This window comes from Taeniopygia guttata, chromosome 1 (assembly GCF_048771995.1).
Source record: "Taeniopygia guttata chromosome 1, bTaeGut7.mat, whole genome shotgun sequence".
NCBI lineage: Eukaryota > Metazoa > Chordata > Aves > Passeriformes > Estrildidae > Taeniopygia > Taeniopygia guttata.
In genome coordinates, this window is record NC_133024.1 from 68,215,698 (window position 1) to 68,239,703 (window position 24,006).

The window sequence follows — 24,006 nt, forward strand, 5'->3', positions numbered from 1 at the left end:
CTAATCTTCCCTGATGCAGCTTTGTCATTCCCTTGAATCTTGTCACTGGACATCTGACACAGGCTGGATCAGCACCTCCCTTTCCACTCCCCTCACAAGGAAGTTGTAGACACAATAAGGCACCCTCTTCCTGAAGATTACACATAGTACCATCAGCTGCTGCTTAGAAGTCATTCTCTCTAGTCCTAGTCCATCTTATTAGTAGCAACACAAACCAATGACACTAAAGACCTCACAACTCTTGCAATTTTCAGGAACTTTCTGCTGACACATTTCCCAAAATCACGTAGGCATCCCAACAAACTCTGAGTAGGTCAACAAAAAATTTACTGAACAAAAGAAAACGGATATCCCCATGTGTGCATTACAAATTCTGCTTATCATGCTAGCCATATGAGTCATTTATGGCTGTATACTTGCCATCTCTTTCTGAAAAACATGCTAGTAAATGCTAACCTAGTATACATTGATTTCTGTGGTTTATTTATAAAAAGAAACAAGCAGCATATACTCATAAATATTCAAGACCAAATTTATTTCTAAAAAATGAAATATTAAGTATGTACTTTTTTAATAAATACACAGTACACTGAAACAGCAGCATGGATAGCAACTCAAGACAAAAATTAGAGTCCTCTTCTCAGGAATAAGAAGTCACTTATCTGATGAAAGGTACCGTCACATCTCAAGAAAAGTAATTGCCCTTAGCTCCTGGTAAATTGTGAAGGTGCCTTTTTTCTTTTCCAAGAGACTAAGATAGAATCAAGGACAAACCATTGAAAAAATTAAGGAACCATTCTCTCTTTGTTTTCAGTCTACAATCCAAATTGATCTTGTAAATCATAGAGAACAGAATATTTCTTTACCTGTTTACCATTAATCACTAGTCATAAAATACAAAGAGGTAGACAGCATGTTGAACTGATCACATTCATATTTCCCAATTGCATCTATCAGCACCACAGCCAAACACCTGAAGCCACTCAGTTTTATATTGATAAGATGCCCTGCCCATATTTTAGAGCCACAGTTCAACCTTCTCCTTTATATGAGTCCTGCTGCTAGCGCTTTATCTCCTCCTTCACATCCAGCACCACTGCTTTGTGCATATTTGCCACCCCAGTTGCCAACATAGCAACCAACTTGTGTCCGTCACGTGCCCTACAGCCACTTTCCTCTACTCACCTGGACTCTGTTCTCCACACTTCACTTCTGCAATGCCATGTCTCACTATTTCTTTGGAAGCTGACAGCTGGTCTAATAAGAGTTGGAGGCATTGGTAGCTAAGAGAAGAGAGCTAAACTAATCCTTTCAACTACCCCTTCACCCCTGCAGTTTTACAACCCAGTGTTTGCCAACAAGCCCTATTTGGTACAAAACATCGATTTTTTTTTTTAAAGTCATTTAAACTGCTTACTATTCAGAGACAGATTTAAAAGACTCTTAGAAGAGTCCAGTAACTAGAAGACTGGAAGAGGGTTAACTGCTCCTCCCCCTTTCCTATCCAGTCCCGAAACATTCCAAACTCCCGTCCCACTGTCAGTGTAAAACATCCTATTCAAAGGCTGTGTTCTTCTTTGAATATGAAAACTCTTCCAACACACTCCATAGCATGTCAGCTCTTCCTACAAGCCCTCAGAAGTAAATGCTGCTTCTCCCCAAACAATAAGGAAAATGCCCCTAGCTTACTAAATGCTGAGAGATTACAGACCAGGCAGCTACTTGCAAAGACACAATGCTCTATTTTTTGAGTATAAGGAGACATTAATGCCTCATTTTAAGCTGAGGCTACCTTGTAGTTGCAACCAGATAACTTCAGGGCAGTCTGTTTTATCTTGAAGGCTCTTCTCAGTGGTGCCAAACAACAAGACAAGAGGCAATGGGCAGAAACTGATGCACAGGAAGTTTCGCCTGAACATGAGGAAGAACTTCTTTAGTGCGCAGTGATTGCACACTGGAACAGACTGCCCAGAGAGGGCGTGGAGTCTCCCTCACTAGAGATATTCAGGAACCATCTGGACACAATCCTGTACCACGTGCTCTGGGATGGCCCTGCTTGAGCCAGGAGGTTGGACCAGATGCCCCACTGTGGTCTCATCCAACCTGACCCATTCTCTGAAATACACAAACCAAATAATAAATGAGGAAGCTTTACACGTTAATTATTTATTTACAAGTAAAAGTATAACACTGCAATGAGTATTGATGAAGTACTCTTTAATTTTATTCCTGATTTAAAAAAGAAAGGGCAGCCATCTAGATACTGATGGTCACAGTAGTCTCTTGTAAACCTAAAGAGAGCAGTTGGAAATCAATTAGGACACCTGTTTCCAAAGAAAGAAAAACCCAGCTGATGTTTTTCACCCCTCCAGTTCCACAATGGTTAGCAGTGAACTTTGCCATAAGTTTGCCTCAAATTATTTTGCATACTGGATCAAAACATTTTCAATATTTCCTATCATTAAATTGCTTTGAACAAAAATATTTCCTAGATGTTCATTCTTAACATTAGGAAGTAGATTTTGAACCTAAACATGTTTAAATGAAAACAATGGAGTGAGGGGGAATTAAATCCTGGCATGTTAATATTCAGGATGCTTTTGTTTTTCTTTAAATATGGAACAGAAAAAAAGAAAGATGCTGAATTCGGAATTGAACCTACTCTAAACTTGCCTCCCTCACAGCAGTGCTGTTGCTGTTATACTGGTGATAAAATCTTCTCCTGTGAAATGCAATTATTAGTTTAAAACCATTGAGCGAATGAGATCCCCCAATCCAAGAGGAATAGATTTCTTAACTACAGCTGTGACCAGCTGGCTGGTGAACAGAAAAAGGACAGCTATTGCCATCTCTGTGATGAGGCTCCAGGGGCAATGCTCTGGTTGTTGGCACCCTTCCTGAGGTTCAAAATCACATCAAACCAAGCAAAACCTGTTGTGACTGGAGACCAGTTTGTTTTTATGGACTGACAGGGTGACTGTAGGCACAAACACATTGACTCCAAGTCTCAAAGACTGTAATTTAAAGTTATCTGTGATTACATGGATCTTCCATACACCCCACCAAATTATGTAACAAGCCTATCAATACTTAGATTGCTCTTAACTACACTTTAAAATAATCAATGTAATCTACACAGCCTACAAGCACATATGGAAAGAAATCAACCCATTAGAGACTAATCTATGCACAGTTGAAGAAGTAATTTAACTACATCAGTTAAATTTAGAAGCTGATTTATTTAATCATTGCAGAGGCAGCCAAGATTTAAGCCTCATCTTCAAGCAGACCCCTGTGCACTAGCTGCATAATTCAGAGGGAAGTTATTATGATGCCAATCACAGAAAAGTTCAGAGAAGAGGCCAATGATTGCATTTATTTGCAGAAGTGAAAATTTCCCAGTCTCAGACCGTGATAACAAAGACTATTTCTATATGTGATGAGCATGCTAAGGCTCTCACAGTGCAGACACCAGTTTTAATACAGAAAGAGAAGAAATTTGCAAACATCAAGCACATTTTGCCAGGCTGCAATGTAATCCAATTCCATGCAGTCAAGTCCAAAATGTAAGTGCATACTGAAAAGAGTTTAACCCCAGACAAGCAACAGCTAAACCCAAATATTCAGCCTCTCCTAACATCAAAATCGGACAGAAAACAAGAAAAAGCTCATCAAAAATGCATGTACCCGAAGATTAAAATCTGTGATCACGTCTCTATCCTGTTTGAAGTTAGTCTCTCCCAAAACCAGTTCCACCTCCTTTTGGCATTACCATTTGTAATATAAGAATTCTGCAATACTTTTGCCTTTCTTATACATCTTTTTCCATCCCAGGAGACCATTAGAAAAACACTGTCCTGTTATTCCCCCTCATCCACTGCTATGCAATTAGTGATCTGCAGCGTTTCACTGGTCAAGTATCCCAAAAACCTTCCACCATTCTCCAGACACTATTTCTCTCCTGCCCAACCTACTTTCCACACTCAGTCTGCCCCATTTTGAAAAGCTTATTTCTTTCAGGAGACTATTCTTAATGGTTTGTTTTAAATCAAACATTTAATTTACTAAGTAATTCTATAATTTAGCAGCCATTAAGGTTAAAGAACGAGTGAAGAGTCAGATAGTACAGGCAAAAGTCTTGGCACATAAATTTGGTTTAATCCTGACTGAAAATATCTAAGTTGCTTTCTCAATAAAAGTATTTCTGAAGACTGGAGTACTATCCACGCAGCAATCACAAACATAATTTTAACATCTTTTTTCAAAACGTGTAAGTGAATACACAGTATTTTTTTCTGCCAAGCTAAGCGTAAAGGTGCATTTCTTAGAATTGTTCATATGTGATGACAAAAGAATTCTTCTGGTAGTCTACTAAATTGACAGTTGGGGATAGTAAGCACCAGAGGCTGTCTTCAAGCCCTGCATGTGGTATTTTATTCCTCATTCCATGCTCTCTAACTTTCTTTGTGGAAGACACTTTCGTACCATAGTGTTGTAGGTTTATAACGGACGTTTAGAAAAGCCAGTGCACGCTACTCACACAGTATGGCATTTTAAGCAATCAGCAACTTTTATAAACATTTAATATATAGTTTTTATCAACCTGACAACTTTTGGGGGTGTTTATACTAGCAAAACACAGTAGGAAATCCAGAGAGAAGTGAGATAAGGCACAATGATAATCCAAGTGACAAAATGAGTGACTTAATTTCAAATTCAAATACCTTACCCTGCATGCAGAAAAGGCAAATTAAGCTGTTTAAATTTTTATTATGACTTGAAAGTGAAATTCTTTGAATATAAATTTAATAATTTCTGTAAAAATCAACCATTATTTCAAGTACAAGTTTCTCATTCTACTGATCAGGTAGTTTCCAAATTTTATGCCCAATCTGAATGTTTGTGATACATGAATGATCAATGCTCAACCAAAAAAATTAGAATTTGTTTACTAGAATTAGATTTTAATATTTTTTTAAAAACTTAAAGGTTGATATTTTTAAGTATGCTCAGCATTGTCTTTATACACCATCAGTTACATTAAACTCCAGACTAGTTAAACACTTGGCACTTCAATTAAACTTTACATGAAATTTGAGCTTAAACTGCACAAAGAAACAGAAAATACTTGATAAAACTACACTGAGAATGAACAGCAAATGTCTCAAAATAATTTTTGAAGTTTTATTAATAAATAGAGCCTAGGTAAAATATTCCAAAACCAAGGTTCTTATTCCTGTAGTAATTAATTTCTCTAGCTCCCTGTGAATAAAAGCGATGATGTTCCCATGCAGCAAGAAAGGCAACTGAAGTGTAATAGTGCTGTAACATTCACTACTTTGTTAATACACAATATGCTGATCTGCTAATCTAGTAGTGAAGCATATTTTCAATCCTGGATATGTCCACTTGGTTTACTTTTTTTTTTTTTCAAACTACTTTCCCTGACACATTTCCTCCACTTTTGACATTTATGGCAAGAGATATTTTTTCCAAATGATTTCAGTATATAACCACTGATTTACCTTTCCACTGAATGGGTAATGCAAGAGAGGTAAAGGGGGAAAGAGTGAGTTTTCTTTCACCCTTCTCCTTCAAAAGTTGTTACCATAACCCTCCCGCTCCTGTGTGCACCATATTGCTTCCTTATTCCTTCATTCCTTTAAACAGTTTCCTACTTGAAATTGTGAATGCACACATTTTCCAGAATTCTTCCTTTTCTTAACTTAAAGTGCAATCTCTTTCAGAACATATATGTTGAAAAGCATCTTGAGTATCATCAAGAATTTCTTCAGAACTCAAAACTGAAACAAGCATAAGTGAATTTCAGCTGAGGGGAAAAGTGTGCCAAAGGATCACAACCAGGGTTATAGACAGTCAGCTCCAGAACACAAGAGAACAGTATCCTAAACAATCTCCTAAAGCACTGCTGCATACTTTACTGTTGCTCAGAGACCTTGAAACAAGGCTGGCCATGGCTTCTGGCAAAGGCAGCACTGTGGTGTGCAATGCAGGAAGAAAACAGTCTCTTCTACAGGTAGCTAATACTACTTTTAACCTCACCCTCTCTGAAGGAAAAGCAACAAATCTGCTCTTCAGCTTCTTCCCAGGCTCAAAAGCTTTCTCTCTCCCAGACACCAACAAGCTGCAGCTCCCTATAATTACACACATGCACACACTTAGCAGCTTTACTTACTGTAACAAAATTGTCTGCACTTTGCCAGCTGTCCTTCATTAGCACCCCAGGTGTGTCCCACCTCTTATGTCACAAGGTGAGGGAAGTGCTACTCTTCCAACAACGCAACAGATAATCCTAATCTAAAGGTCCCTGGCCTTCAGTGGGGGCAGCTGAGACAGATTGGGGGTAGGGAAATATTTCCCCACACAGCTAGTTTAATAACAATAAGTACAAATCTTTTATTACCCGATGCACTTTGATGCCAACAAACATTCACATTCAACTTCAGCAGATTTCGTTTAAATCTCTTAGACAATACATCAACAAAGTACAGATTATACAGGGTAAAAGTAATTAACAGATGCAAATTTATAAATCCAGTATCTCATGAACAACCATGAATAAAATAAATTTATTCTAGTTTCTACACAATAAGATTAGTATTCAAATGCTACCAGCCTCCTGGGTGAGCAACGCTTTTGACATTTATTTCAGGGCCTAGTCAACATTACAAAATATAAACCACCTATGTATCAAAAATATAAACTACCTTCCAAAGGCTAACTCAAAACCTTCTGGACAAGTTTCTAAAATTCATCACTGGTCTTCAGTTTGAGGGACTTATCACAGTCAAAGCTATTTGTAATAGATTCACACATGCAAAGTTGACAAGGAATGTTCAGCAAGAGCTCTCTTGAACAACTTACCATTTAAAAAGGAGCGTGGAATATCAATACTATTTACTCGTTTGAGAAGACAGCTGTTCTCTAACTTCCTGGCACACTCAGGTGGCTTCTTCTGCAAACAAAGACAAATCTTAGTCTTTCAGTATCAGAGTAATTTAAAATATACATTAAAAGTGGGGTTCAGTTCAGTGATCAGCTAAAAAAAACTTAGTAAAATATGCATGAGTAGATTCCAGGCAGTTTTAACCATTTTGTACTAAATATTTTATGATACAGCTTAATTTTTTTTCAATGTAACAAAACAGCTTGTGTTATTTTATAATCAATTTTTAAACAGAAATATCAGCAGAGAAAATAACATTTACCCACTTGAAGACTGTGGGGATGGAAAAGTGACGTAACAGCCTACAATAATGCACAATAAAACAGCAGTCTTAAATCCCTCTGAGATTCTTCACAGCAAATTAAGTATTACTGAACAGAAACCCATTAAAAAAGACTAAAAAAATGCTATGGGAATCTTTTGCAAAAATTACATAGTGAGATGTTTCCATTAAAATATTACATTCCTAGCATCAAGAGAACATTGTGACTTATAGATCAGCATTTAGTCATACACTGAATTTTTATTAATTAAGGTTTTTTGCAGTTAAGATATAAATGCCCTTTCTGCAATAAATATATAAAAATTATCTCTAAAACAGATCACTTGCTTAGAGGAGGCTGATACTATTACCAGAATTTTAAAGAGATGCTACTATGCATTTTTTTGCCTAAATATTTTACACAATTAAAAAAACTTCTTTATCTCAAGGAGGCAATTATAAACCATGATGTATAAGAAAGACAAAGCATCAAGAAGAGCAAGACACTTCAAGTCACCATACAGGTTTCTTAAAGACAAGACAGCAGTGTCCTGTTTGCTCACGGTCACCACCTGCCTCGCTCACATTGCTTCATCCTCCCTCAGAATACCAGAGCTTTGAGGTGCCTAGACCTTGATTCCACTAAGCACTGGCGCAGTAACCACCTATTCCAAATAAAATATTGTCTTCTAGTTAACCTGCTCAGCAATCTACCAGTTTGCCAAGGTCTTGGTCCTCGCTTAAGTGTTTATGTGCTTAGAGAAAAATTAAAGAGACACCTTATAAAGGCTCACATACATACAACTCATTCATGTTCCCATTACCAGGACAGGTGTACTATATGGGGAAAGCTATTTGCCTAAGTCAACATAAGATGGACATGGACCTGCTGAAGAGATTCCAGGAAGACCACAATTACTATTAGAGGGGCTAGACCACCATGTCCTATGAAGACAAAATCCTGGACAAGAGAAGGCTCCAGGAAGATCCTACAGCAACTTCCAGTACCAAGAGGAGACCAATAAGAGAGCTAGAGATGGACTTTTCACAAGGACATGTAATGAAAAGACAAGAGGGTATGGCTTTAAACTGAAAGAGGGTATATTTAGGTTATATATTGGAAAGAAATTCTTCACTGTGAGAGTGACAAGACACTAGAATGGGTTGCCCAGAGAAGTTATGGAAGTGCTCAAGGCCAACTTGGATGGGGCTTTGAGCAACCTGGCCTAGTGGGAAGTGCTCTGCCCATGGCAATGGCATTGGAACTAGGTGCTCTTTACGATTCCTTCTCACCCAGGCCTTTCTGTAATTCTGTGACTTCAACCAGCAGTGATTTAAGTATGCCTGGGCTCAAGAAACAATAAATCTACTTTGCAGCAAACTGCACTTCATTAAAAACACTACAGAACAGACATCATAGAGCACTTCTAGTACAAGGCAACTTGAACTTCTTATAGATTTTAAACCCTCTAGTACTATCAGAGTGTCTGAGAATATATTTACACATTATGCTATCCTCAGCAGCAAAGGCATTTTAGGAATCTCTCAGTTCCCCACATGAGTGACACATTTTTGCCCACATGCTGCAGTTTGTTTCCATCATTAAACTTACACGCTGTCTGCAGTGTTGCACTACATAAATAGGATCCCTGAATCCATTTTCTGATGAATGCACTCCTCACTCAGATCAACAATACAGAACCTATACAGGGATGGAAAGAAAGCTGAGAACTACCACCTGTGAAAACAAATCTCAGCTTTCACAGTGAAAATCAAATCTACTATCTTGACATGCATTTCAGTCTAAATCCTTACCTGGCTAAATAAAAACATCAAGATGTGGTTAATGTCAAGAAGTTTTATCTTTTATTTTTTTAATCAGATTTTTGATTTTTTTTTTTAAGTAGAACATTGAAAAAAAGCCCAGGATAAGCCACAGACAAAATGTTGGACTCTCTATGTGTTCCACATTTAAGATACGTAGCTATGATAAAAAACATAAGATACAGGAAGGAAAATATGTTTTGGTCCACCACTAACAGTCCAGCAATACCTATCTACTGCCCAACTGTGAAAACACACATTCCCTTTTGAATGGAGTCTTTCTTTCCCATGAAATCTCTAAGAGGGGAAAAAAACCAATAAAAGCCATTATAAAAAGATTCTTACTCATTATCAAGAACATCACTGACTCCTCTGCCAAGTGCCTCATTTGACGCATTCACAAACTAAATTACAGGAAGTACTAAACAGTTTCAACAGGATAAGAATTTAGACATGCAGAATGTGTAACACAATGTATAAGAAATTTATATCCAGCTGAATTTTGTTTAAAATCAATGATTTAAAGCTTTTTAAACAAAACTCCTAGAAATGAGGATATTATAGACAAGCAATTTGAAGAACAAGCTATATGGCACACAGAGGATTACCTCAGAAATCCACAGAAAAAAACATAAAGGATTTAATGCAAGACGTAACTTTTACATAGATTGAGGATTAAAAGTATCCAAATGGCAGGTCATCATGAAAATGGTGAAAAAAGGATTTTAGTTTGAAGTCTGCTTTCTGGGGTCAGGTTTTTAATACACATTTTCATATATGGAGACCCAAAGCTTACTTACTATAGTTTGAATTCAAGTGCATACACACAAAAAAGGAAGTGGTTTAAAACTTCAGTACTGGTTTGCCTTGTTAAATTTGTGCATGTATTTTATCTTAAAAGCATGAAATTCCATCTTGGAAGCTACTGTAACTCTGCAACACACATTTGGAAAATCCAGACAGGTTCTGAAGTCTTCAAAGAGTAGAACCATACATCAATTAGTGGTTAGGTCCCCTTTGATCTTAAGTACTTCTACAGTGGGACAGATGCTTTTCTGTAAAAGAGCCATACAATCAATTACTTTAAACTGAGGGGCCTCTTAGTAGCAACTTCATAAGATTGATCAAGACAACTCAAAAGTTTCTTATCTTTAAACTAGACTATCTTTAAATCTCTAAACTAGATTGTTCCATATGCCAGTCTTAAATTTGAGTACAGAACAGGAGCAGCATAAAGACATGGCAACTGATGTTTTCCAGGTGGTCTTTAATTAAAGATTCACTTGCTGCTGTCTAATCCATGAGCCTCTGCAGCATCCAGAAAATTACTTGGGATAAATACTGTCCTTGGAGTGCAGAGAGCAATCTGCCCTTTGACAAGCCCTCAAGGGATAATTTCCTACTCTGCATCTTCTTGATAACCACTGACAGTCAGACTTAAGTCACTACACCCAGTGTGTCCTTTGCCACCAATGCCTTCCAAGGAATAAACAAGTTCAAGTTCTTGAAATTTTTCTTCAGTGCACAGGCAGATAAAGTAAAAAAAAAAAAAAAAATCCAACCTGTGCAGAGTACCTGGTGTCTCTTTTATTCTATTTCACTTGCTGGATTATGGTACAAATATTCACTGCTTGACTGAGTATAGCAGTCCTTCAGTACTGGACAGAGGAAACCCACCTAAACAGCAGGTTTGCAAAATCCTGAACATCCTTTGGAATTTATCTGAGGTTAAACATTTGATCTTCAGAGATCTTGCAAGCCCAAAAAGCCTAAAGCCAGCCAGTAACAGCAGTTTTTTGCTAGTAAGAAGCATGACGATCCCTACATCTATCACCTCTTTGGTGTCTCCACAAGAGGCTTGCCCAGCACTACGCTCTCTTCTTATGGTCAGCACTGACTCTTTACTGCAAATGAAGTCAAACAAAGATTATACCACAAATTACTAGTACCGACCACAAGAGACAGGAAGTAGCTCTCTTGTCTTTGATAAAAAAAGAGAGGGTTCTTCCACCACCAGGAAAGACAAAAGGCCAATACCTCTGAAAAGGAACAGATTTCAGATGGGATATCAATTTCAAAATGTTTTCAAACACTTGAAAAGGTTTGCTGGCAGCATTTACCATCCCTAAATTCTTCAGAGATAACAACCTAATATCACAGTACAAGTCTTCTGTAGTATCAGCCTGCTCCTTCTCCCAACACAGCCCTGCACTCTTCTCCAGAAGGTCAGAGTACACATCTTTACAGCACAGCAAAGAGCTCCCTTCTAGCTCCACTCCTAGTCTGTAGAGACATCTCCCTAATGCTTCACAAAAGGAATGCTGATGACTTTACTCAAGTGGATCCCCACTCTCATATAACAACACTAAAAATGGGTCATCCTCTGCAGACAGCATCTCTAATTTCAGTTGTTACCCACCCAGCATTACACAGCAGCATCTTTCAATTACTAATATTTAAGAATATGTTTCTTGAAATAGAAATGTCCCTTAAATTGTACTTTCTGGAGCATTCAACCTTACTTCTTGTTGTTAGCAGGCATTGCTAAAAAGCATAAACATCTAGACAGATGCTTTGTGTAAGTACTCCAGGCAGAAAACCAGTAGGGTCATTAAGGGGATTAGTTCAAGGCTAGGTAATGTGATTTTCAAGTTAAACACTCCATTAAAGTACCTGAATTTGGTGACAAAATCAATAAAAAAAAAATTGTCAGGTCATTAACAGCCAACAATCAAATCAAGTATCAGATTTCATCTCGTGCTGAACAAAACTTAATATTTCCTTTACTCATATGTCTCCAGAAATAATAGAGGGTAATGCAGGTTGTACTCTACAGTTTCATAATGTTAGAAAGAAGTGGCAGAGTAAGGGAAGCATGAATCGGCACAGGCCACAGAACCCTGCTGAAAAGCATTAGCCAAAAATACCTTATATACATACACATAAACCACAAATGAGACACCTCAAGATTGAGAAATGAATTCTAGTATGTTTCAGAATGTCCAGGAAAAAAGAAATTAAACTGAACTGATGGGGTTTTTAAAAAGGGGAAAAATCACCACACCAATAAGGAAGTGCAACAGGGAAGGCGGCAGCACCAAGGTCCTACTAAACGACTCAGCACTGCTGGAACTGACAGCCAACTTCAATGCCATGGAATCAAAATTATGCAGATGGTCACAGCCTGGATCAAGCAAGCAGCTGCCCTCTCTAGCACAACCCATTCACGGCCAAGATATATTTTTACATCTGGATCTAGCTGAAAGCAACAACTCACATCCCTCCATGGCTAATTCCCTCACAGCTTGGTGGTGAAAGAGAAATGAAAAAAACATAAGAGCACTCAGATTTAATGTTTGGAGAATCCTTCACCCTAGCAGACAGAATGATGCTTTGTGAACTAGAGCTGGGTACATATATGGAAAAATTTTACCTTCCCTGTTATTATGTCCTCCTAAGAGGCCACATCCTTTGTTAAAAAACCACAACTGAGATATGAAGCTTGCGTCTATTGGGAACTGCTTTATGATCCCTTAAAGTGGCCTTTTAAAGTACATAAATAGCAAGGGTTCTAAAACAAAACATTGGACTTGTGGGAGATGATTAAGTGACTGCTAGGGATGAATTAAAAGCTATGCCATTCAGTGGGTTTTTTTTTTTCTATTAGAGAAATACAGAATGGCTTAGGTTCAGACGTTCCCCCCTCACACAGCCCCCTGAATAATCAGGCTAGCCCAGAGATCCAAGGCTTTGAGGGGAGGAATATCAGGAGATGGCAAAGATTTCCAAAAGAGGCTCTTACCCAGAGATATGTTGGTTCAGCTCTCTTTATTCTGCGATGTCCTAGGGGAGAGTGGGGCAAAAGAGAATGAACAGGAAATGTCAGGGGTCTATATAGACTTTGGACAGGGTGGGCTTCCCTGGCTCTCCGCCAACCCTGTTGGGGCAGAAAGGAGGGTCCAGGGCTATCTTGATCAGAGTCACAGGGTCCCGGGGAAGGGGAAACAGAGTGCCCATGACCTCACTGTAACAAGGTTGGAAGTGACTTCAATGATCATCTTGTTCCAAACCTCCTGCCATGGGCGGAGACACCTTCCACTATCCCAGGCTTCTCAGAGCCACCTGGCCTTGAATACTTCCAGGGATGCGGAATCCACAACAATTCTGGGCAACTTGTTCCGGTGCTTCATCACCATCTGAGTAAAGAACGTCTTCCCATCTACTCTCTTTCAGCATAAAGCCATTACCTCTTGTCCTGTCACAAAAAGCCTTCTCTTTCCCTGAACAGCCCCAGCTCTGAGCCTTTGCTCACAGGAGATGTGGTACAGCCCTCTGAATATTTTCATGGCCTTCCTCTGGATTTGCTCCAACATGTCCACATCCTTCTTAGGGTGGGGGCCTCAGAGCTGGATCCAGCACTGCAGGTGGGATCTCACAAGAGCAAAGCAGAAGTTGAAAATCACCTCCCTCAACCTGCTGGTCAGGTTGCCTCAGTCACAGTACTGATGGACCTGGGGCTGCCCAGTCCCAAGTCGGAAGACCATGAGTGTGGGAACAGCGAGTTTCCACTTGTTGACATTGAAATTTTGAGGGACCAGCTGTATCATCTGAATATTTCCAGTTCCATGGGGAATTATGGGATTCATCCCAGAGTTCTGAAGGAGCCAGTGGATGCTTCAGCAGCACCCCTGTCCATCATCTACCAAAAGTCTTCAGAGTCAAGAGAGGTCTCTGCTGATCCAGATCTAGTTTTACTCCAATTTACAAGAAGGATATGAAGGAAGAGCCAAGAAACTACAGCCCTATTAATGTAGCTTCAGCTCTTAGAAAAATTATGGAAGATTACACTGGGCAATACTGAAAGGCATTTAAAGAATAATGCAATTATCAGGCACAGTCAATATGGTTTCACAAAATGAAAGCCATAACTAATAAACTAATTTTGTAACCTTTTCCAATAAGGTCACACATCTAGTAGATGAAGAGAAGGCAGTAGATGCCTTTTTTTGGATTTTTAGGAAAGCTTTTGCTACTCTCACAGCATCCTTCTGGACAAGTTGTCCAGCTGCAGGACAAGTGGGTTCATGGTTTGCTGAGTAAAAGACTGGCTGAAGGGCAGAGCTCAAAATGCTGTAAAGTGAAGGGGCTACATCCAGCTGGTGGCTGCTCCCCAGCAGCGCTCCTCAATTCCAGGGCCAGTCCTGTTCCCGTACTTCCCAGCAATCTGGATGCAGGAGTGCAGTGCACCATTACGGAGTTTGCTGGTGATACCAAACTGGGAGGTGCTTCTGGCTTTCGTGAGGAACAGGGGGTCTACATAGATTGAAACACTGGGCTATGATTCATAGCATGAAATTTAACAAGTCCAAATGTCACATTGTGCACCTGGGACAAAGTAATGCCAGACAAAAGTATAAACTGGGAGAGACAGGGATCTGAATTTCATGGCAGAAGCTCAGTCTGAGTCAGCAGTGAGCCCTGGCAGACAAGAGGGCAAACCCCATCCCAATATGCATCAAACAGCATCACCAGCCAGGCAAAAGAGGAGATTTTCCTGCTGCATTCAGTGTTGCAGTGGCCACACCTCAAGGACTGTCTACTATTCTCAGCTGCACTATTTATGAAGGTTGTGAAAGTGCTTGAATGTGTCCAGAGAGGCTCAACAAAGCTGGAGAGGGGCCTGCGAGGAAAAGTCCCGTAATGAGTGGCTGAGGACTTGGGTTTCTCTAGTTTGGAGAAAGAGAGGCTGAATGTGACCTTATTGCTCTCCACAGCTTCCCAAGGAAGGGATGTGAAAAAGATAAGTACTGAGCTCTGCTCCTTGGGACCCAGTGACAGGATACATGGGAATGGTTCAAAGCTGCACCAGGGCAGGTTCAGGCTGGACAGTAGGAAGTGTTTCATCACCAAGGGAGGGGTCACACACTCAAACAGGCTTTCTAGAGAGCTTGTTGATGCCTCAACCCCTGACAGCATTTAAGAGGCATTTGAACAATGTCCCTAATGACATGCTTTAACTTTTGGTCAGCCCTGAAGCAGTCAGGCAGTTGGACTGGACAATGGCTGTAGGTGCCTTCCAATTGGAATACTCTGTTGTCATAAACAGTTCTCTCATATGCACATACTTAGGTGTGCATGTGGCTAATGCTATAGTTATTTAATTTATAAAGCCTTGTGTACCTACAAGTATACATAAAACCAGTATGTTTTATCTCTAGGAAGGTATTTGTAAAAAGTGTGGGGTTTTCCCTCAATTTTGAAGTCTCAAAAACCATACAAATTGTTTTCAAATAGACAGAGGTATCACACAGATTAATCATTAACGAGCCACCACTTATAAAATTAAAACTCAATGCAATTCAACAGTTAATGACTCCTTACAGCTGACCTATGGGGCTCAATCAAGGACATTATTATGTAAAGAAATAAGGTGAGTGAGAGGGGAAGGACAGAAATTAAAGCATTTTAACAGGTGAAACTTATGTATTGAATTATTCCTTATTTCATCCCAGCTAAAAAGCTGTTCTTGAAAGAAACTGGCATACTTTAGCATTAGCTACATGGTTCAGGTCTATCCCAATTTCTCTAAGGTTTTTTCCCTCCCTCCTCCTGTTTTTAAAGGGCCGGATGCAACAGGCAGTTTTGTTTGTTTCTTTTGGGTCTTTTTTGTTATAAACATTTTTATTTATAAGCCAGTTAAACTAAAGCAGTTTTGCATGGATCTGTGACATCAAATCTCACTCAATGCAGCGGAGCTTAGCAGTTTAGGAAGATCAAACAAATCACCAGAAATCCAAAAGTATGTGAAATAAAGTCCACTTTTTCTTTTGAAAAGATGGCTGAAGTGGCTTAAAACAATTATGCCTGCTGATACCATGGGATTTTTATGGTTTTAATTAAGACCTGTTTTCATAAAAAGGAATTTTACAATACTTTTTTAATATGAGTAATGAAAAATATCGACTTCATTATCCTAATCACATAACCCATCCAGGTCATCTACTGCCTTACCATCCGATTCAACACCACACAGTTGATACTAACTAAAGAGACTAATTTTACCTGTTCCCACTACATATTCCCATAAATTCAATAAATCCTATCCTTCAGATTACATCACTATGATGTTCACAGCCACGTGTAGTATTTTCTGCTGAGGGTGAGGAAGAAGAGGCAGTCAGCTACCAAAAACATAGCATCTTACAAAGTAATTTACATTAAAAGATTTAGAAACAATAACTAAGATATGATGTGACCATAAAGAAAACCTAAATTACTTAATACATACAATATGTACATCTCAGATAACGGCATAATAATGTGATGCAGGTAAATTATCCTGTTCTGGATGGGTTTCTTGCTGCATCCCTTCCTCAGTCTTCCAACAACCAGAAAATATCAATTTCAATTTTGCCTTCCTCTATTAACATTTTGAAATCTATAAATAATTTAGATTTCCAATAATTAAATGCAGATTTGCATCATGTAAGACCCAAAATATCTTGACTTTTGGGAAAAAAAATAAACGTTTAATGTGGCAACTGTTTGCTGAAAGACATGGGCTGTCAATAAACATGCAAGAACTTTTTTTTCATTTGAAAAATAGCTATTTTGTTTAACCCTATGAAGGCAGGAGTGGAGACAGAGGAAAGAAGGCCTGCCATATCCCAGGGCAATGCCATGGGCACTGCCATGGCTGCCAGGGCAGCAGCTGACAGCTCCAGAGAAATGTGTGGCTTACATTCGGAATGTAAGCAACGATATTCTGGATATTGCTGACCACTTCATTCTGGGATGGGGAGAGAGAAAAGACAGCAGGACATTCAGCACAGCTTCAAATCCACCTCTTCCCACCTCCATATAAAAAAGCAGAAACCACACAATGCTTTGAAAAGTAACAACTCTACTTGCCAGAGGCCAGGGCCAGAACTGTGACACGTGGCTTCCTCTTTCCCTCTTTACTTAACAGCTGCTTGGTGCTGGCAAAAGAGCAGTAGAGGAATAAAATACAACCAAACAGGGAGGCTCAATTAAAACTACTGATATGGCATGCATTAAGCTTTTGTTCAAAGAGCACCAGCACATGCACTGCAGATGGGTGGAAGGTTGCAAGTAAAGCCACACCAGATGCAGAATTTGATGCCTTTACTCTTCTACCACACCTGACCTCAGTTTGAAATGCTCATGTAGCTCTTCAGATGTGACCTCTATGACCAACAAGTGCTCAGGAGGCGTAAGCACCACAACCATTTGAGCTGACCATTTATGTTATTACAAGTTGTGAAACCTCTGGCAAATTCTGCATCAAGTACAATGAACTAAAACAGATCAGCCAAATCGACATGGAACTTTTTTTGTTTGGGGTTTTTTGTTTTGTTTCAGAGCCTCCTTCATGAAGTACCACTTAAAACTATCATCTGATCCCAAATAATATTCCTTCGGCACAGTGCAGATGAATATAGGCTTTGTTATTTTAGAAAACCTTGCTGCAGATTACCATGGGAATCACACTTTTTTTAAAAGAGGTAAGTGCCCCCAACACTTTCAAGATCCTGTATTTTCACAACTACCTCATTTTCAAATATAACAACAGTATAGAGATATTTTGCCCTTGAGGAGTAGCCTATTACCAAGTTAACATGTAAATAAGTCTGTTCTGCAACAAAACTGCTTCTTATGGACCAGCTGTTCACAGGTCATGTTCTCTTATATGCAGAATCACCAAAAGTTGTTTCAAGTCTACAATAAAACATACTACTTAAGGTTCCCACTTTGGCCAAGTTTGTTATTCTTTTAACACCCAATAAGAATCTGATTTAAATCATCAAGTCCTACATGCTTTGAACAAGAAAAGAGGATGAACACTTCGTTATACACCTGTAGAAATGAGCAAAAAACAATTACGGAAGGCATATTTCAGAGAACACTACTAATACAATGCAAATTGACCATCCACAGTGGAATTCAATTATTTCTACAGTCTTATCTTCCTACAGTTACATTTATTTTAGTACTTTGCTCAAAGTGGATTTAGAAGCCTCAAAAATACACTTCTGACAAAAGAACACTTGTCCTTCAAGCTTTGTATTTCAGACAAGCTTTTGTTTGAAGGTTTTCTCCATATTTTAGCTCTAAAATATCAGGTTAAACATCTTAAAGAGATTGTAACAACTCTCAGTAACCCTCAATTAAATTCACTAGTTTTACTCCTCTAGAGTCAACACCCATACTTCTCACCACCCTCACAGTTGAATCTCCCTGATGTTTCCCACCCAGTGCCAAAACATGTAGTTTTTCTCCTTTCTGAGCCTATCCCTATAACTGAATGAACCTAGACAAACTTCTTTGAGTAACCCGGACTGCTCTATGCTGCGTTTATTGTTCTGTGATGAGGCATGAAGGAAGTTATCTTTGACCAACAAATCAAAGCTGTTCACTATTTAGACTGTCATCTCTTAGGTTCACAAAACCTAATTCAGTATACTTTCTAATGCTTCATATTCAAAACCATTAACAGCAGTAATTCCACCAAGATGAATAGTAGTGGGGATACCTGAACTACAGATTTAGAGTCACAGGTCTTTCAGCTAACATCACCATTACCAAAAGCATAAAATAAGGCTGCATTTTTTTATAACTGAACCTCAACATGTAAGTTTTCTTAAAAAAAAACTTGATTATTACAGGCTGCCTATGTGCTTCTCCAACTTCCTCAGCTCACTTGGCTGAGAAAAACACTTGCCAAGCTTGGATTAGCATTTAGCAGCTTTGGGGCTAACTGTACTTGTTGTTTCAACCTTGACAACCAACTGCATGGACACACTATTATATTTAAGCTTCCAGAAGCATTTAACATTTTATTCTGGTGAAAATACAGTTCTACTATATGTTTTGAAAATAAAATCACTTTTTCCTCTTTTAGAAGCCTATGATGATGCCAAACATATGCTTGTTTTCCAAACAACAACTGTTTAAAAGAAAGAAAACTCTTTCTGATGTTCCTGCCAAAACCAACATTCTGTGGCTTAAAGAAATCTGATAGTAAGCAGTTCACTCAGCTAAGGGAAGAAGGATTTATATTTGGCAAGGATTTACACTTCATGTCTTCCATCTACTTCCCTCCATTTTAAAATTTTTCAGGGATGCACGTGGCAGCTGGGAAGGGTTTTTATGGTTTTTGTTGGGGTTTGTCTTTTTTTTACATATCCAAGTATTTCATTCTCTAAAAATAAGGCATCTGTGGGTGTTACTAGAAATGACACAAAGCAGAAGTTCATCCTAATGTTTGTCTTTTTTACGGGGAATACTAGGATATAGGAGTGAGTTTCAAAGGGAAGTAAAAGATTTCAGAAAAAATGCATGAGCGAGAGTTTGCAGCAAGAGGAAGTGGAACAGAAAATGCAGATGAGGAAGTGGCACACAAAACATTTAACAGCTTCATTTTAAAGCATGGAACAGGGAGAAAAGGCAATGAATTTGGGGTTTCAGCAGTCATTGTCACAGGCAGCAGTAATACATACTACATACCCACCAAAGGTGGTTATTTCACTGCTGCCTCAATAGTTTCAGATTAAGAGAAAAAATGGCTAACAAACATGCAGATTGGAGTACATACTATATAAAATTTATTTCTGTACATCTCAGAAAGCCAGAGGTTAAGATGAGGGTTCAGTCTGCTACAATATTTGGCTCTGTCCTTCATTAGTAATGCACAGAAATAGTAACTGGACCAATTTACTAAATAACATAAAATATTTAATCCATTCCAAGCAGCTAAGACAATAGAAATTCTGTAATTCTCCCCAGCTGTGGAGTATTACCTGCCTCTCCCCAATTTTTGCAAGCAGAGTTCTAAATCACATTGAACAGAACCTTGCCATCACCATCCAGGGTACAGGAATTACTGAAGACTGCTAAACCTGCTCCAGCATCAAGCCAACTAGTCAGACAGTGCTTCAGCCAGCCATGTGACCAAGCATGACAGCAAGCTGCAGGTCCACACCAGCTTCAAGGCCCTCAGAATTGTCAGTACAGCAACCAGAACAACACTTCGCAAAGCACACACCTTCTCCAGTGAGATGGCAAGTATTCTAGAAAAAAATATCAGAATCCCAATGGTGTTACATTAGTATTTCAGATGCAACTATTTTGGGATGAGAAAAATCCTTAACGTTAAGAACTTAACCACTTCTTAGTACACCAACATGGAAGCTTCACTTGTCCTTACCAGTGCAAATCCAGTACAGAAATTCAGCGACTAGACATGAAGGTCTGTCTTTGCAGCATGAATTAGGTGTAGCTCCTAATGTTCACTATGTGCTTGTGTGGAGCTACCCACCCTGAATCAAAGGATACCTGAAATGTTATAGTAGTCTACAAGAGCATGAGCAGTGCTTGATGACAGAGGCAAATGTTATAATAGCTACACTTCATGTGAGGGCTGAAAGATTATACCTCGGTGTGTTTTCAGGCACTCCTCTGGAAGGCATTTGCACCTGCTCCCTTCAACCTTCAGGTATATCCCACTTACCATGCCCAAGCTTCACAACTCTTTATTAGTTATAAACATACAAGTGAGTGCTACAGTGAACACATACAAGACCTGTAGGATTTGAAGGGAAAGCGTCAAGAGAAGCAAGCTGGCTGAGCAGGAGGAGACAAGATCTCCTCCATCTAGGGAAAAAAAAAAGAAGTTGCTGAAATACTAGTTCCTGGTTCCTTCTGCGAAAAAAAATGGATAGAATGCACATGGCTTGCACATCTGCTTGTCCAGCAATGCAAATACGCTTCTCCTACTATTCAGTTAAATAACCTGACACTGTAACCAAACCACTTGTATATCTGTACCAAGATGTCCTCTTTAAATATGACTTCAGATTTATCTGCAGCTCCATTCCAGCTTGAACTGGCATGTAGAGGTGAGAAGAAACTTCAATATTCCATGTGCGAAAAACATTGATACAAGAGTGTCTTCAAATTCAGCATGAAATCAAAAGCTTCATTTCAAGTGATATATTCTTGTCCATGCTTGCAGCTGTTTAAGCATTCAAAGCAGCAGCCAAGCTTCATAAAGAAAAACACTACTTTCCCAGGAAATAACTCTGCAGTAAATCTGTGCTGATATAAGTTCCAGAGAATTTCAGCATTCTATAGAAAACTCATCAGCAAGACCTAACTGCTACAGAGAAACAAACTAAAAAGCCACATTGCCACTAAAGCCCCCCTTCTAATTCACAAGTTCAAACTTCATTTATCCATTCACATGTAATGAGGCAGAAGAACTTCTCAAAGAAGTGTTTCCAAAGGCTTTTTGAAGTTCCAAAATAAAACAAGCTCTGCAGGCCTTGTCTTCTAGCACATTATTCCCCACAGCTGCCTGTTGTTCTGTTAGGACAGCATCAAGTCCATAGCAGATAAATGGTTTTCCTTGGCATCACTTGATACTGACCTTTTCAACTGTGGGGTTTCAAAACCAACATCAAGAAATCAATTCCAACGTTCAGTAGATACTATTAACATGTTTTGATGTATCATGCATCATCCATTACATACACAAGCAAAGTAGATTGCCACTGTTAATATGCCCAAGAAACCTGGGATCCGTCAGCTGAAGTACTGAAGAACACTAATTTTTTCTGCTTCTAAAACATATACTTGAAAATATAAATCAGTTGAAGCATGCAAGGGGCACGAGTATAATGAATACTCAAAACCAATATATTTAATAAATGTGGCATGCTATGTTTTACATTCGGTAGAAGCACACACTGTCCCCTATCACTGAATTTGGCTACCAAAACTCTGTTAGAATAAAGATATTATATTTCTTAGATAGGAAGGGGCTCCAAGAATCTTGAAGGAGTAACTAAAATTCTACTGAATTGAGAGGTCCACAAAAAAAAATCCCCATACATTCTGGGTCATCTCTAGAGGCAGAAAACACCATCAGTTCAATAGCAGAACATTTCAGTATGTGAAAGGAAAAACTAATTTACAACATGTTGAAATTCCAGACACCTATAAATCCTTAACAATCCTTAGCAAACCAACAAATATTTACCATACTTAGAAGCCTTCAAAATAATTCTCCAGCTACCTCACGTGCCAAAAATGAAGAAATCAAAGATAAGCTTCAAGTTCGCAGATTAAATCAGCAAAAAGGCTGCCATTTTGATCTCCAGCTGTTTGTACAAATTTCTTAATTTCTTCCAAAGCATTTTGATTCTTCTTGTGGCAGAATAAATTACATCCATCAATAGCTAAAAATACTTCAGTTATTTGAATTTTCAAAACAGAGGTGAAAAACACCTGCGCTTTACTAGTTAAGAAAACAACCCAATGCAACATTTCAACAGCTTTTATCAAAGGTTTGCTTAGATCTAAATAATAGTTAAATGTGAAGGAAAACATTTGGTTAAAATATAACAAATAATTCTGCTGTAACTTGAGGTTATTATCATTATTACCTCTAAAGGCAGACTAAGTTCTAAGGAGAGAACGTAAGTGCTATGGCAGTTCTGCAACAGAGCTAAGGGTCAAGATGCTTCAATCTAATTCTCAGTCAAGACACTAATTTTTCTTAGATTACAGGTATTCTGTACGTGAGCCTTCCATACAGAGAAGTTAACAGTCACTCTCTACCTCTACCTTTTAAGAGAATAAACAGTGACAGCCTGCAACTCATCACATTGCTTGTACAGGGAAGCTTCCAAAGGCAAAGTACAGTTATATCCTGCACTGGAAGACATTTGTAATCTGATCCTATCAATGATCTCCATATACTACATGCCATTAAAATTAGATAACTAAGAAATTAGCCTGACAAAACCAATTGCTCCTCATCAGGACTGTGTTCTAATGTATTTATGCTACTGAGATAATTAACAAAACTTAGTATCATAACCCACTGGGCATGCACTGTCTGGTCAGTAACTTATACCAGTAGTGCAATTCATGTGATATACTGCCTGTGGCTCAGGATCCTATGCAAGCAAAAATAAAAACAAGTCAAAAGTAATGACCACAGCTTGTCTAATAATTTTAACTGGAGACACACATGAACCAGGAAGTAATAACACATCTCATTTGAACTGAAGAGTCCAAGAAGAGTTGTGTTATACAACCTGTATTAAACTTCAGTGCAGTTATAAGACAACATTAAGTACACATCAGCTAAAGACAGGCCTGCAAGAACAGAATCAAATTACCTGCAGAGTATTTTTTGCTCCTTCCTCACACAAAGCAGTCAAGAGAACTCTGGAAGACAGAGCTCTGAGACTGCTCAAAAGAACGAAGAGTACTTTGTTATGTGACTGTTCATGCAGGAAGTTTAATAAGAAAACAAAGACTTGCAAATTCAAGAAAGCTAATTCACATCCAACTGACACTGATACAGTGATGGAAACACTGAACCACCATCAGCTCTTCCGGAATTCTTCACCAAAGTATCTGCTCTGGTTTGATTAGCTCTTCAGAAACCCTGTCCTTCTCATCACTGTATAAGGCACTTCAAAACACTATCATCTGTCAGATGATGGTTTTTCTTTCTCTTTCCTCCATACAGCAATACTGCCCGCAGACAGTGTTATTCTTGTTTCAGAAAAGTAAATGGCACGTACCATCTCACAAAGTAAATAAACCTGAGCTAAGTAGGGACACTAAAGAGTAGCTGATGTACAAGGAGTTTATATTGCTACTCCTAAAATCATGATCCCTTGAGGCATGTTTTACAGATAAGCATATACTGGAAAACAAAACAGGTTTATGCTGTTTTTAACTATGAAATGTCACATGTGTTATACCATGTAAATCAAATGTGAAGCCACAGTAACTTATTCCTGCTATGAAAATAATTTTTTAAAGCACAAGCAATTCTATTTCTGGCATGAAAAGTAATTTTAATACTTCCATGGACAAATAGGAAGATTAACAAAGACTATTCAATTTCTGTAAC

At 38.6% G+C, this 24,006-nt stretch overlaps 1 protein-coding gene across 4 annotated transcripts in view; it reads right to left on the reverse strand.

The window, feature by feature from the left end:
- The window catches only part of WASF3 (WASP family member 3), a 65,954-nt gene that overhangs the window by 39,837 nt on the left and 2,111 nt on the right, over positions 1-24,006 (reverse strand). For 3 of the 4 annotated variants that reach the window (XM_030275023.4, XM_030275013.4, XM_072930517.1), the window contains exon 2: positions 6,886-6,976. The exons of the other annotated variant lie outside the window; for it this stretch is intronic. The gene's annotated coding sequence lies outside the window, so the exon portion shown is untranslated. The remainder of the gene's footprint in view (positions 1-6,885; positions 6,977-24,006) is intronic. 4 annotated transcript variants of the gene reach the window in all.